This window comes from Pezoporus occidentalis, unplaced genomic scaffold (assembly GCF_034315485.1).
Source record: "Pezoporus occidentalis ecotype Australia unplaced genomic scaffold, CSIRO_AGI_Poc_V1 ctg49, whole genome shotgun sequence".
NCBI lineage: Eukaryota > Metazoa > Chordata > Aves > Psittaciformes > Psittacidae > Pezoporus > Pezoporus occidentalis.
In genome coordinates, this window is record NW_026915824.1 from 2,043,226 (window position 1) to 2,054,583 (window position 11,358).

An 11,358-nucleotide genomic window follows, 5' to 3' on the forward strand; every position below is an offset into this window, starting at 1 on the left:
TGAGAGGCATACAAATCACTTAGGCTTCAGCCCCTTTCAAATGCTCGTTTTCTGTCTGTGATGTTCTTCTAACAGCAAAGTTGGAAAAGTATCTGTGAAACTTGCAAGTTGAAGGATAGAGATATCATTTTCTTAATAAAAAAAGAAACATGGAACATTTACATCGCTAATAGGAACAGCAGCAATTGTATTAACAAGAATAAAATATGTAAGGAATTAAATAGTTTTGCTTTACGACAAAGGATGAAGGCAATAACAACCTGTGAGCTCATAATTTACCCACGTAGCAGTGCGAGATGTATGCCCAGATGGTTTACCCAGCTTCTTGGTTAGGTCTGCCATCCTGCTTCTAACTATGCAGCTGTAAGAATGTATATTAATTTGGTAATTTGTATGTCTGATATTGAATGTATGAATTTGCTGTCAGCACGTGTTGTGCTTAGGTCTTTGAGTCCACCAGACTAGGCCAAAAGGGAGTTGACCTTGGGATAATTATTACTGAGTGACATGGTAGGGTTGTTCTGAATTGAAGGGACTAAACACTGAGCTCTAGCCAATACTGTAAGCCATTGAATCACTCATATTATTAATGAAAGAAACTTTGAAATTATGGATACATTTTGGAAATTAATATGAGATGGAGTTGCCAACATTTAACTGTAGAAGATTAAAAGTGTTAGAGGACTTATTTTCTGTCAACCCTGTGTTGCCTGCAGTTAACTAAATGATCGCTTAAAAACTTGTGGATTATCATCGTAGCAGTAAAAAATCACATCTACCATTACCATTGGGCTAAGGACAGGTATGCCAGTTTGTGCTTATTAAGATTCCATGGCAGTGATATGTGGAGTGTTAACAAGCTTATTTTAATGTATATTTATTAAACAGTAATATAAGACTTAAACTGATGGTAAAACTGTCACCATGTTTTACTGAACATAACATAAAGCTATGTAGGAAATGGGGGAGGAGGTGGAGGGTGTATTCCAATGATTTTTTTTATTATTTTGGTATATTAAAACTTCTGTATGTTTAATACAGAAAATGTCTTTCCTTCCCTTAGGCCCAAGAATTAATATTATAAGAAAATCTGCTGCTTGGGGCTTAGGATAACTAGGTTTTAATATACTCGTATGTGAAATGTTGGTCTTTTAGTTTGGGATTTGTTGTTAATGGGTTCTATATTAAACTGGTGTCTTGATCTTATCCTTGCCTAGGAATTCACGGATAAAAAGTGACTTAAATCTGGTCAGTGCCCTCAGCTAACATAAAAATTGGTATGAGTTCAGATACAATCTCTATATTTTTGTGTATATTCACTTTTAAATCATGTTTGAATATGTGATCAAAGAAAGGAAATGAGAGGAGGAGATGGAAACAAACCATCACTTCTTTAAGTCTTAGGAATCATGAGTCTCAGGTAAAAGTGGAAAGGAAAAAGATTCACAATAGAGAATCTGATTAAAAGGTCTGTTTTAGATTGCTGTGTAAGCAGGAAATGATGAATCTTGGCAGAGTCTCAACTATGAAACAAAGCAGCAAAGAAAGCTCCTGCTGATGCTTTGGATAGACAGGAGGAAAAAGAGGACCCATAAAATAGGAAATTGCAGGCATATTTCATTTTGGCAGAGCCTGAGAAATTGGTTAGCATCACTACCACTGCATGAGCACTGTTTTTCTGAAGAAAAACAGGAGAAGGTTAATTCTCTAATAGGCTGAAAATAAAACCAGTGACTTGAGTGTTAGCATAACACATAACCTCTTTGTCCTCTGTCTGAATAGACGTAATTTAAAGGGGAAAATCACATACTTATTGTTAGAAGTAAAAGGCTCAGCATGTCTCTTGGGTTTACAGTTAAGTTTAGCAGCTAATATGCCTAATCCAGTTGAATCATCGTCCTTACAACTGAAGGGCCACTCAATTAAATATATGCTTTTACATTTATTAATGGTTAATTATTTCTTTTTTTCTCTCTACTTTTAAGAAAAAAATAAGGTGGTATGCAGATTATTCTTTTGATTATTATATAGTATATATAGAGTAATGCTATAGAGTAAGGAAATTCTAGACATTCGCAAAAGGGTAGTCGGTGACTCCCCGTAACTTCAAGCCAACTCCAGAGCTTGCTGATACCAAAGGAAGAACTGCAAACAGTGGGAGATGGCAGAGTTATAAAACTCTAAAAATATTTATTATTATTTATTTTCTGTTCTCATCACATGTGAGGATTCAAACTGTTTATATTCAGAATCAGCCAATGAGCAATGTTGTTAATCTGTTGTTAGGACAGCAAGCTTCTTGCCTAAAAGACCTGATACAAAGTGAGGCACACTTGAAATATACCTGAAAATATAGTTGTAAAATATTCATTTGTCACCTTGATGGCATTTGCTACAGATAAATGCTCCTCTTCCATATGCTGTGCTTATTTCATGATTTGTTACTGAATGCAATCTTTTCTGAAGTGCTTCTTTCAATCTATACTGGATGAAAATGACTGAATTTTGTCTTTTCACAGCCCTTATATGAAAATGAAGCAATTTTAGTGCTTGTTTGACATATTCAAATGAAAATATCCTTGCAAATGAAAGTATCCAGAGAAATACCTTAGGTCTAGGAACTATAATTTCCTTCCTGCTTGCTAGGGGTGACATTTGTTGACATCCACACTTTGCAGAAACTGCGATCTTTCATCATTCTAAGAAAAACGAGGATGAATGGTTCTACTGCATTATGCAGGAGTGCTGGCTTAAGATAAAACTCTGAAGTGCATGGAACCTCTTCTTATGTTTTCTCGGTGAACTGTATTTGTAGCTTTAGATTAGCACTTCATTAAATAGTACCCAAAGTCTTGGAAACTGCAGTTACAGTTAGCAAGATTTTAGAAGAATGACAAATACAACAAAAGTCAGTATTCTTACTGAATGCTATGTTGGAATTTTCCTAGTAAATCATAAACATCATGTATGTGTGTACTGGAAAGAGATTTAAAATATATGCAGGAAATTTTAAAGCAGTGGAATTGGGATTTTTGACACGGGAGATAAACAGTGAACGAACCTTAGGAAAGTTCCATTTTCATCTACAGTCTCTCAGATGTTAAATACTTATTTGTTACCCTATACGTAAGTGCTCTGTCTACCTGCAGAATAAACATGAACAAACTTGTAAGTCTTTCTGCTTTACTGTGAGGCAGTTGAAGTAAAATGTATGAAGGAGAAAGGGTTGTATGAATGTTTGGTGTGAGCCATGAGATGAACCAAAGCATTCAAAGAAGCTTGGCCTTCCTGAGCATAAGCCTAAAATGTAGTTGGTGTCCAGTCATATAATGGCTCTGCCACCTACCTCTAAAGCCAGACCAGCCCCTATAGCCCTACTGCTGCCTTCTAACCTACTACTTAGGGCCTACTGCTGCATTCAAACCTGGGTGCTGTTTGTAAAAGCATTTTGGTCAAAATACTTTTTTGCTAGAAAACCTTTGCGTTTCAGAAATGCAGAAGACAAACATGCAGAGTTTTCCAGATAGAGGACATGAGTTTTGGTTTATCCAGTCAAACCCCAGCTTTCATAGGAAACTGGTATATGATTTTTTTTTTGCCTGGAGCAGCCTTTGGTTGTGTCAGCATCGCAAACAACTAAAATACTTTTAGCAATGGAGTTATCAATTTTTCATTTCTTCATGTTTATATTTTATGAAAAATTTCATGCTGAAAACTGAGAAACTTTCTGCTTGTGCATTAGCCTTTTCTCCCATTCTTGCACTGGCCAGTATGACCCTTTCCCCCAAAGGCATAAGTAATCTCTGGTTAGTCCAAAATTCTCTACGTGGCTAACTACCAGCCTTCGTATCTCTCTTTTCCCACCCAAAGTTCACACACAACAGGAATGTTTCCTATAGTCACAACAAGAGTCTGGCAAGCTTTAATGAGGCATTTAATTTTTTTCTTCTTCTGAATTGTTTCTGACTGTTTCTGTACAGTAACTGTGATCTGCTAAATCTAAGGGAGGTTATAATCCTTGGCAAGTTTCCTCCTCTTCTGATTTGAAATCTTTGAATTGATGTCATTTTAATAGGGGTTTTAGAGGGCCTAGCCTTGAATGTGGTGATGCTTTGGAGCAGTTGATCACTGTATTCCCACTATTGTCTTAATGGTGTTGCCTTGAGCTCTGTTACAACAGAATCCAACTGGCTCTTTAAAAAAAAAGTTCTTAAATTCACATGAAACCATGCCAGCTCTTTACAAGTCTCTCAAGGCTTGATGTAGAACCCTTAAACTGTGTCTTTGAGAAGCAGCTGCATTTGCCTCTCTTAGGAATAATTCCTATAATTTCCCTACTCATGCCAAGCTAAAATAAAACACCTCTGGTGCTCATTCTGAAACTTTCCACTCCAGATAAGGCCAATAAGTATTTTTGGAAATGTTTCTTAGAAAGGTTGGTATAGCTAGGCTTGTTTCTTTTTTTCCCTTCTGTTTATTTGTTTGGCAGAAGACCATTTTTCTACATTGATCTGAAAGGGCAATATTCCATCTGGCCTCAGACTCGGCATTCACCCCTTTCATCAGTGTGGTCTTGAGAAACTATCTTGTACTGAATGTGAAAAATGAGCCTAATTAATCTCTCTGCTTATAAATAGATACTTTCCAAGTATTCAGTAGTAGTGCATGTACTTATAGAGCAGGTACTTGTGTGAGAAACAGATTTATTACCAACTCTTCCTTTGTAAACTCTTAGGGTAGCTGAGTCTTCCACATGGTGGTATGAGGATGGGTCTTGATGCAAGTTTGTCTGGTGTCAAGGGAGAGACCTGTTAATGCCTTATCTGCTCTGGCTGAAGTAGAAGGGAAGAGTGAGCATGCTTCAGTCAATACAAGAGGGCATATATTATTACACTAAGGTTTTCCATGCAGAGACTCTCAGGCTTTGGGTAATGGGGTTGAATCCTTGTGTTGCTTGACAGTACTGAGGAAATGCTGTAGCTCAAGAAGTCAAACTTTTCCTTCTATGCTGCTCTTGCTCCGTGATTTCTCTACTTTGTACAGGACTGGACACAAATTGCTGCCTGTTCTGTATCAACAGATGCAACAGGTTAATGGTCCTGACTAGGTTTCCCTAAAGTGATGCAGTAGTGTTGTGTATTATAAGTGGATGATAGCAGATCTTTTTTTTTTGCCCCAAAATTGCATGAAAAAAATAGACAAATTGACAATCAGGCTTTATTTACTTCTAGTGATCTAGAGAATTCATTGGCCTTCTGCATGCCTGAGGTGCTTCTCTATTCTCCACATTTTTATTGAGCACTTGTACTTTGTCCTGCCCTATACAACTCTCTCATTGTCTACTGCAACCCTCTCAGAATAACTTTTAAGAAGAAAGGACTAAGTGATTGGGATACTGAGGGAAGTAGAGTTACAGCAATGTTGCTGAAAGTGTAGATTGGTGCCTGCCTGATGGAAGTCAGTGCATTTCTCCCTTAGCTTTGATTTCTTTGCTCCCAAGTTGCTGCTATTGTCTTTATTTTGGAAATGTAACTGGCTAGCTAATTCTTTCCCCCCCCACCTACAGAAAGAGATGGAAACAAAAGGAAAAACTAGTTAGAAAACGTGAGATTGAACAGTAAATACTATTGAAATTTTGAAAGTTGCCTGAACTCAAAAGGAGAAAGGCTCTCCTGAAATGATATTTTGGATAGTAAATGAGAATTACCCACCTTATTTCAGTTTTCTTGGAAAAATGTATGGAAAGAAGCAGTCAGTCTCTTTGAATCCAAGTAACTGCTTTTTCATATATGTTTAATTCCAGCAATCTGAAATAATTCACTTGGTAGGAACTGCAAAGGAAATTCAGACCTTTGATTTCATGCCTTCATACAGATAGAGACATCTAATATCAGTTGCTTAAGTCTGAATATTTTGGATCAAGGATCTGATCTGTAGAACCTGAGATTGAATCCCATCTTTTTGGCAGCCACTAAAAAATTTTCAAACTAAAAACCCCAAGTGTATTCTACTTGACCCAAGCAACACAGGCTCTTAAGCTACGACATCAAACTCTCTGGCTTTGCTGTCCCCCTCTGCAACCTCAAGAACTCCTCTCTGTCATTTTCCCCCAACACTGCCCTTGTCATCAGCACTCTTTCATCCTCTCTTCCCTTTCTCCGGTTTCTCATTCACACACTGCTTATGTTCACTATTGCAATGCATGCAGTGAGCAGGAGGTGTGGGATTGACCAGCTGTGTGACACTGGAGAGTGGGAAGAGCTCAAAACACTTGACAGTTTAGTTTGCTTGTCTTTTCAGAGCTAAGTGATATTATAATGAACAATGCAAGTCACTCACGTAAGTATTTGGGCTTGCTTTTCTGAAATCATGCTGCTACTAATGAGCAGTAAGTTTCTACAAAAGTGAATTCTACCTCTATCTGTCCAGCTCCGTCTTTGCTCACACTGTACAGTCTCCTTACACATTAGTCTTAATCTTGTTTATATTGAGAGAGAATTAATAACATCACAACTTACCTGTATTCTTTGAAGTGGCATAATAAAAAAAAAAAATTAACCATCAAATGGCTGATTTTTGTTAGCATTTGGATGGTTGAAGTCACGCTTGAAGTTTGATAATGCCTATAAATCTTATTGAGCTAAGTCTCTTTGACTTATTTACCTTTGTAGTTATGGCTTTGTTCTTTTCTTTTGGTGAGCTATTTTCTACATTGTGCACTTCGTAGTCTTGGCACATGAATCCGTTCAAAGAAGATACTCTGTATTATGACTACAGCAGCTGCTCTGCAGATACCTATTTGTCCTGGCCAAAGTAAAATCACCAGTCATGAGCGAGTAGCATCAAGTCTGGTTGTTTTATAGACAAAATGAAGCTCTTTCATATTCAGTGGTCATACAAATGATTGATAGACCTCATTATTTTTAAAGAACTATTGCACTGTAAAGTTTCCAGATGTTCTCCAGTAGAAGCTGGTGTTATTGTTATAGGGAAGTATCAATCAGTAAATAACCCGTGTCACTCATTGCCCTTCTGTGCAGTCACAGTGTTCTGATCTTGTGGTTTGGCTTCATTTACAAAGGAATCCTCAATTCAAACAGGTTATTGTTCTATGTTAGACTTCAGATGGGCAGTTTGAGTGCATGATATGATCAACCTCCTAGGAACTAAGTGTAGTCAACTGTGATCAATACTCAGGTGAAAAGTCATCGAAGAAAACTCAAATGCTGCAAAAAGTGTTTCTAATGGATCAGTAGAGGACATTAGACTGTTACTCAACTTTTGCTGCACTGTTGTGCTAGGAGGCACTCTGCTTATCAAGGGCTCTTCCTTTCATGAAGCAACCATAGTGTTTGTAACTAGATGTTGAAGGTTTGTTTGCAGCAGCCTTTCTTACTCACTAAAGAAGGCTTCAGAACTGTAATAGCAATTGTAATATGATAACCAGAAAGGGCCTTAAGCAACATGGTCTAGTGTGAGGTGTCCCTGCCCATGGCAGGGTGGTTGGAACCAGATGATCTTAAGGCCATTTCCAACCCAAACCATTCTACGATTCTATGTCAGGAAAAATCATAGATACATAGATTCTCAGTGTGAGAATCAGAGGCTTGGTTTTGCTCTTTGTGGGAAAATTAATACAGACTTCTAGGCTGCAATTTACTGAAATAAAATCAACCAGAACTGCTGCTTTTCAGATTTTTGGTTCAGAGCATGTAAAAAAAAATCTAACACCAAACCTGTAGCAACAAACCTAACAACATGACAACAAACACTGTAACAACAAACATAAATGACTTTGTCCAAATTAATTTAAAATAAGCATTGGTAGCTCTTGTAATTTTTATGTTAAATTCTATGACATTTAGTGATACTGGTTTTTAACCCTTGGTCTGTGGTGTTGTTTTTTAAATGGACAATTCAAGTTATGTTGTACGAAAAAATCAGTCTGTGGCATAAATGAAGAAACCCATTTTCATTTTCCAATTATCTTCAGGTTCAAAACCTGTAAAGAGAAAATGAAATGAAATGTCCTCTGATGAAGAACCAGTTCCATTTTACCACTCATGCTGTTCAGATGGACCTGGCCTATGAACTTGCTGCTTTTGGAAAATTCTGCCCCCAAGAAATTGTGTACAGGAGAGGGGTCTCTATGGTCACCCAAAAGCTTACTGATGGAGCTGTTTATAGGCTTCATTTGTTCTGATGGTTTAGTGCAAGTTCGAATAGCTATCATTCTCTAGAAGATGTAATGAGGCACAAGTAACAATTGCTGATAAGACCTATATTATCTGTATTGGGATGCTCTGCAGTCTTCATTTACCACTTGGTTGTGTCTGGGATTTGCTTAGATTTCAGCTGATCTTTCTTAGCAGGCTAAGGATTAAACATGTATGTCCATTCAATATCTCTGGAGTTATGGTGTGAGTAGCAAGTATTCATTTGTCATAAGGCAAAGAGCTTCACCAGAAACTGAAATTTTTTATGAATCTGGATTATGGATTGGACTGCTTTACTACTAATGTATTGCTCCTGGAGATGGACATCCCAAAGTAAATAGTATTTGACAGCTATTAAAACCTGTTGTAAAAGAGATGGTTTGAGTGTATAGGTTTGTATATTACTATCGAGGGTCTCTAACCCAAGGAATCTGTACCTGCAATTGCTAATCTGGATCAAGTGAATGGAAAATTGCATGTAGAACAACAGTGAAGCTTTTTTTTTTCTTCGCAACTAGGTCTTGTATAAATTTCTTTAACACTGCTAGCATAACTTCACTTGTTAGCGCAATTTCTGACTAGAAACAGTGGCTTTCTGATAATTTAGTTTCCTAATGCAGTTTTGTCAAATTTTGAAGTGTCTGAAATTAATGCAATGATTGTATTTACATAGGCTTTTGAAAGGTCCATTTTCAGTATTAATCTGTCGTCTTTTATAATATCAAACATCTCAGTGCTTCGGAAGACGCTGACAAGCAGAAGAATGACATAATCGAGTATCCAGGTGCAGCGGGTATGAATTTCGTCCATAATGAATAAACTGGGATGCATTTGGGTATGAGAGCCAACCTGTAGTTGGGGAATGACATACCCTAAATCCATTTAAAGGCTCTACTAGTGGGACAATGGGGAAAGTAGAATATTTGGTCTTCCAGAACTGTAGCTTCTACCCTATTTCTCCCAAAGCTCATTGATTTTCTGTAAAAACAATTAAATGTACTGATGACTCTGGACCATCTATGGTATCAGTTGTAGGTTCCTGTATATGCTAAGCCCTCTTGACTGATTAGACGCTTTAGTGATTCGTTCAGTGGACAAAATGACTCTCCTGTCTTGCCTGTCCTTCACCAATTTTTGTTAGCTGGTCATTGCCTTTGGCTGTTGAATTTGTAACATGAACTTTTCACAGAGGTGTGAGAGTTGTTGTTGTACCTGCTAAGGACAATAAATTAATATGGGAGTGCTTGGGTATTTGGACCATGTAAAGTATGAATGTGTGAAATCTGTGTTTTTCTACATTGTTTTTACTGTTTACTTGATAGGAGCTCAACTTGTGTGTAGGGGAACAATGAGGCTCAAAACATGCACAACTGAAATGGCCGAGGTGATCTTACCTACAAGACATCTGTCTGCATTATAAAAACACTGCAACATCTGGAGAGCTTGTTTTGCTGGATGTGGCTAACTTTAAGAAAATTGAAAGATGTTACAGAGGCTGAACACAATAGGGAGAACTTTCATTAACAGTAATCCTTAAGCAAATATTTGTGTATGGGTACAAACTACTTGAAAGTCCATATAAATGTTCCTTTTCATTGGACCTTTTCCTTTTTGTATTTCCTTTGAAGCTTCTTAATAAGTTTAGGACTTTGTTCCCTCTGTGCCAATTAGGGGCAAATGCTGATGTTACTTTGAACAAAACTGATACATTATGATTCTTTTGCAAGAGGCATTTTCCTATGCTACTTAACTGCTTCCAGTATGGCTGAAAGCCAAAAATTGAAGATGTGTGTGTGAATGCACACAAAACCAGCCAATTAATTATTCAAATATGTCAGAATCTCACAGTGTTTTAACTTGACCAAAATAGTGTGCGTTGTTTCTCAGAAATGCTAAAGATTTATAAAGTGCTTTTTACTTAAGCTGATTCATATAAGGAATATCTTTGTTGTAGCCCTGTGCTGGGTTATCAGCCTTCAGTTGCCTCTAGTTAAGGTTTTTTCTTGTATGCTGAATTTTCTCTGTGGTTGTTTTTCAGAAAGCAAAGTATTTTAACTTTTCTACCATTAGAACCTCACTGGTTCTGTCCCTGGTCATCTTAGCTACTTTAGCTTTTCCATATCAACTTCTGTATTCTCATCTTGTCACAATCTCTTTGGTCCTTGGCAGTGGCAATATCTTTTCTTTCAGGCATGCTGACCTCTCCCTTTCCCTTTGAAGCACTTATGATCATATCCAAGAGCTGCATTCCAGCTGTGGCGCCTTCTGAGGTACTGAATATATTAAGATAAAAAGAAATAAGCTCAGCTATATTAATAAGAAGCTTAAATGTTTATGCAGTCATAAACTTTGAGAAATCAGATACCCCAAAAGTAAGACTTTAATAGGGATGATGAAATAACTAAAGTGAAAGTCCAAAGAATGGTGCTCTTTTTCTTCAGCATGTTTAGGTCCAGGCAGTGGCTGTATAACATTTATTACTACTCTAACTATTTTGATATCTAAGTGAAGGATACTTTTTTAGAGAATGTAACATGAAAAAATTGCTGATTCTTTAGAAGTGCTTTATCTTATTTTTAACTTCAGTGGAGTAATTGTAGGTAACATCTTTCTTATACCTAATTTCTCCCTTGCTTCAACACAAAACTTAAGTAGGCATAACTTTTTGTAAAATCATTAAACAAATGCAAGGGGATGTCACTCCCCCTCCTCCCCCCTGTTTGAGCATCACAGAGACTGTACTTGGAATCATACTGAACTGCAAAATTGAGATGATAAGGAGACCAAGGAGGAGTGAAAATGAGGAGTGGTTAAATAAGGTGGCAAATCCCATTTTAGAGTGATGAATGTAAGCTCAAAAATGTCATTGAATTATAAAAGTTCAAACTGATACAGAATAATGTGGTTGGAGAGGGTAACTTTGCCCTCGGGGGTTTGATTTCCTGGCACAATAGGTGTGATCACAGAGATCACAGGTTCTTTGGGCTTGCTGTTACTGACTTTTTGAGTCCTTGTGTGTTGAGAAAGAGAAATGGAAAACTGCTTATGCTTTTTCTGTGGCATCCTGAAGGCTCGCAAACATTCTTTCTCCAGTACATGGTAACACTTAGAAGTCTTTTCTCAGTGCTGTATATGAAGCAGT